The sequence below is a fragment of the Chenopodium quinoa genome, unplaced genomic scaffold (assembly GCF_001683475.1).
Source record: "Chenopodium quinoa cultivar QQ74 unplaced genomic scaffold, ASM168347v1, whole genome shotgun sequence".
Taxonomy (NCBI): domain Eukaryota; kingdom Viridiplantae; phylum Streptophyta; class Magnoliopsida; order Caryophyllales; family Amaranthaceae; genus Chenopodium; species Chenopodium quinoa.
This window is the reverse complement of record NW_018743955.1, coordinates 6,627,410-6,632,560: the sequence shown is the minus strand read 5'-3', so window position 1 is coordinate 6,632,560 and position 5,151 is coordinate 6,627,410. Positions and strand designations below refer to the sequence as shown.

Below are 5,151 nucleotides of genomic sequence, written 5' to 3'. Positions count from 1 at the left end.
TAGTGTGGTCCGTATGAGTGACGGTTGTTGACCAATTGACTCGCATATGTACTCTGAGAGCATGGGCATTGGTGAGTCACAAGCCTACTCACAACACTATCTCTCTTCTTCTGAGCTACCTTACCATTGCATACGGTGACTCGTTACATACTCACAAAGAGGGGAAGCAACGTCTGCTGATGCTCTGATGAGTAACTAACATATGCATGGGTTTTGCTAACTCTTTTATAAAGGAATCTCATATTTATTTGTTGGTCCAATTACCACATGACAACTCATCCAAATTGCTGAACATTTGCATAAGATGTTGTTTTAGTCCAACGGCTCTATTATTTGGAGCACTTTCGTGTTGATATTATTACTCTAATGGTAATTTTTCACTTCATTTAAACATATTTCCAAAAAATAATTTCACCAACGGTATAATTATATTTTTATCTATAAATAGAGCCTAATATTGATATAGTTTTTCACCCTTAAAATTTCACTCTTCTTTTTTTCATTATAAAAATATTTTGTGATTATGGATCTTAATAATCCTAATTACGGAAGTGGTTCCTCTCAAAATAATCCAAATAACCAATCTTCCAATTCTCCAAATTTTCAAAGTAATTTTCATTTTGATCCAAATAACCCTAATAATCCAAATTCTCAAAGGATGTTATTTTATAGCATTCCTAACCAACCAACGCATCCAAACCAACAATTTGTACAACAATTCCCAAATTAATTTCCAAACCAAAATTACACCCAACAATTCTCAAACCAATTTTTAAACCAAAATTTGCAACAAATTCCCCAAAATTATCCTTCTGGTTTTATGTTCCCAACGTCGCAGCATTATGGTGTGAACCAAATAATTCAAAACAGTCCAGCAACTCCCGAGGGAGAAAGAAGCGGTAACTTAACCCCACCCGATGATCCAAGGGTTCCACAACAAGCCAATGATGATGCTGATGGTGTTGGTGATGATGATGTTGTTCAAGGTCCCCACGGGAGCAACACTAATGTTAGGGCAGAAAAATGGGGTGCAAAAGAAGATGATGCCCTCGTTTCGGCTTGGGTAGAATGTGCAGTTGAAGATCCAGAGACGGCAACTGATCAAAGTTTGGCCGTAACGTGGAGGAACATAAAATCCCTTTATGATCAAGCCAGAGAAGAAAATCCATCCACCATGCGCCCTAGAACTTTAAGATCTATTAAAAGTCAGTGGGCAAGAATAAATAAAGATGTGAGTATATGGGTTGGTTGGTATAGTGAAGCGAAAAAAAGGTATAGGAGTGGTACCAACACTCATGATGAAATGACCGAACCTCATGAAATATATAGAGGTACATGTAATGGTTCACGCTTTGGTTTAATTGGTTGTTGGGAGATGTTGGGAGAGTTAGACAAATGGAAGCCAATGGTACATGTAATGGCAGTGTCCGTTACAAATAACCCGTTATTCGTAACGGACAAAATAAGTGCCCGTTACAAATAACCCGTTATTCGTAACGGACAAAATAAGTGTCCGTTATGAATAACGGGTTATTTGTAACGGACATGTAAAATGCCCGTTATGAATAACGGGTTATTTGTAACGGGCACTTATTTTGTCCGTTACGAATAACGGGTTATTTGTAACGGGCATTATATTTGCCCGTTACGATTAGTGTGAGATCCAAATTAAAAAAAAAAAAAATTCCAGCACATGCTGGACCATTTTATCAATGAACTAGAAAATTTTATATTTTTTTACTTTTTTATTTTTATTTATTAAAACCATATTTTATTCATTTTAAATACACATAAATTATGCAATCAAACAAAACAAAATAAAAAGAGCAAAAACAAATCCTGATTGTTATAATAATAAAACAAGATTACTGTAATTTCCCTTTAAATTTGTACTGTATTAAATAATTTACATCTTGCCTTCAAAAATAAAAAAAATTTACATCTTCCACCATCAGAGTTGCAACTTGGTATCCTTTTCTTCGTCATCTATCCTTTTCTTCCTCGCGCTTAACATTGTTCAAATTCAGAGAGGGATAGCCTCTGCTTCATCATCTTCTCCGAAACATACACAATTGAATTGAAGCATCAGCCTTTAGGGTCTAATATAAAAATACTAGTATTATCTAAACATCATCAAAATCACAGAACATAAGGAAGTAGCAAGCATAAGTAACACTCAAAACATAAGTGCCAATAGATTCATACTGGTTCGAATAAGTGTAATATGTATTTCACATACCTTATGACATTCCATATGATTAAAATTCAAGGAAATTGTCATAAATATATATATATATATATAAAATAATAAATTAAAAAAAAAAAGGAAATTACTCTGATTTTCTGTTTCACAAAGGACTCAATTCATGTCCAGTCTTATTTGTTTCATTCAACTTTGTGTTTATGTATACACCTTTTTTTTGTTTCAGTTAATTCTCCCAATGGTATGAAGACATTCATTCAGGAAAAAAAAATGAAGACAATAAAAATAACAAATACAAATCGAATTAAATTTTAAGATCAAAAGCAATTCGGACAGATCTATGCAAAAGCAATTCAGAAAGCTCAGATTCAGCACAACAAAAATGACCACTTATGCTCTGTTCAACAAAATCTCAATTCCACTTTCATGATCCACCAACTCAAAAACCTTACATTATACAAACAACTCACTCAAAACACGACAAAATAATCGCACATTCGCTACCAAAATCTGATGCAAATCACAACCATTATCAAATAAAATCAATCCTTAATCATTCAAATTACAACAAAATTCAACTTCGAGACAAAAAATTTTCACAATATATCATCAAATTCCAAAAACAGCACAAAAATAAAAAGAATTAAATTTTTAGATAGAAAACAATTCGGACAGATCTCTTCAAAATTGAGCATCTAAACCCTAAAAAACGTCACAAAAACAAAAAAAAATAAAGAAACCACACAAACCTGCAGAATACAAGCAGTACGAGTGAGATGAGTATGAGGTCGTTTGGGATCTCCGATGAAGGGGAAAATAGAACGAGGGTTTAGATCGAAAGAGGTGAAACCCCCAATTTAACCATTTATTGTCTCTCCTCGTTCTATTTCGTCATGAATGGAAGGGGAAGATTGATGGAGGAGAGGAGAGAAGAGAGGGACTGAGTATGAGAGAAAAAGAGGTACGGGGAAGATTGAAGGAGACGAGAAGATTGAAGGAGAGGAGAGAGAGAGAGTGAGTGAGTGAGTGTGAAATGACAGAGAAAGAGGGGAATGCGGCCATTAGGTGAAACCCTAATAAAAAGCCAAGTAATGGGCTCCTCTCATCGTTGGGCCAAGTTTGGGCATTTGTATCGGGCAAAATACGCCTGTTACATGTAATATAGTATTCGTAACGGGAAAAATAGTGTCCGTTACGAATAAATAAGTATTCGTAACGGGCACTAATTTGTCCGTTACGAATACATACGTATTCGTAACGGGCACTAATCTGTCCGTTACGAATACATACGTATTCGTAACGGACACTATTTTGCCCGTTACAAATAAATAAGTATTCGTAACGGACACTATTTTGCCCGTTACGAATATCTTAATTGTAACGGGCAAAGCTTTGCCCGTTACAAATAGCCTGTTACGAATGAGATTTTTTCCACTAGTGAGTAGTAAAAAGTAAATTGGAAAATTAAAATAAATTAAATTCATCGAGGGTTGCAAAAATTAGAGAGAAAAAGTAATAAAAGTACATAGAAAAACAAAATTTACGTGGAGAAGTTAATTTTACACAAATATTTTTTTCCAAATTAGAGGGTACTCAGTATTTAAATGTGAAATGAAATGATCATTTTCGAACTATATTTGGCCAAATGGGTCAACGATTAAGGGACAATCGGACTTAGGGAGTATATTTATTTTAACAAGACATGCAGATATTATTGGACAAATGGAGTATTCGGGTTAGAAGGATAGGCACTTTGGGCCTTTGAGGTGTGCTGATTTCCTTATCCCTCCATTCTTAAAGGGACTATTCCGATCCTCTAACCCGAAATGGATTGACTTGTGAAAAGTTCCGGCCCCTCTTCTTCTTACCTTTATAAAAAATTGAATTGGAGTCAAGTAGAGACAACGTTTGCTCCTAAGTTTGAACTTTGAAGACATGATGAGAATAGAGAAAATGACTATTTATTTACTTAATGTGGTTGGATGGATTGGAAGATAAAGATTGAACGATGATTTAAATAGATATAGTAGTTACGAGTAAATACTTGTTCGTCCTATTAAATTGTCTCATTCAATCATATTTTGTGAGAGCTTTTTGGATCATATTCATACAAAGTAAAGTTATGAGTGTTAAAGTGAACACAATTTGAAAGGATTTTATATTAAGAAAGGAATAAATGTTTTATACTTACTAGCATTTAAGTACTAAGAATTTCATTTACTGTTCAGATTTCATGTTGAAGATCCGCTCGCATTAGTGGGGGATTGTTGGAAATAGGTAATGCAAACAGATGACTCGCGCCCGATCGGGCGGAGGTGATCAAGGAAAATAAGAGAACTCTCGCGCCCGATCGGGCGGCCTTCGCCTGACCGGGCGGCGGACAAGAGTTTTTGACGAGAACTCTCGCGCCCGACCGGGCGGCGGACTCGAGTTTTTGACGAGCCTGATCGGGCGGCTTTGCCCGATGGCTCACCCGGGATGGGGTTTTTAGATCGCCCGACCGGGTGCGACACTACGTCTGGAGAAACTCGATCTCGCGCCCGATCGGGCGGCAGCTTGCCCGATCGGGCCCGCCTTTTTTCCTGGGTCGGTTTGCTTTGCGTGTTTCCTTTTTCGGGACTCATATAAATACGAGTCTTGCCTTTTCATGAGATTCATTCACTTTCTAACCGAAAACACAAACCTACCTTTTGAGATCTGAACAGTTTTTGAGCAATTCCACTCTTCGAGTTCGGGTGCACGGATTACGGAGAGAGTAGCGTTAAACTTGGGGGGCGTGCGTCACTAGGAAACTTGTACCGGTGGTGGCGTATTTCGCTTCTAAGGCAGTGGATTTTTTTCCACGGCGCGACTGTGAGTTTGAGATCTTCAATCCAGGAAAGTTCTAATCTTTTTGTTTGTTATTGATTTCAACAATTATTTTACCAACAAGAAGCTCAATGAAGAAT

General features: G+C 36.6%; 1 long non-coding RNA gene across 1 annotated transcript; it reads right to left on the bottom strand.

Moving 5' to 3' along the window:
- Positions 1-1,818: 1,818 nt before the first annotated feature.
- Positions 1,819-3,369, bottom strand: LOC110689562. The gene is made up of 2 exons (XR_002504918.1): positions 2,953-3,369; positions 1,819-2,052 (listed from the first exon to the last, which is right to left on the bottom strand). It is a non-coding gene; the product is annotated as an uncharacterized LOC110689562 (long non-coding RNA).
- Positions 3,370-5,151: the final 1,782 nt, after the last annotated feature.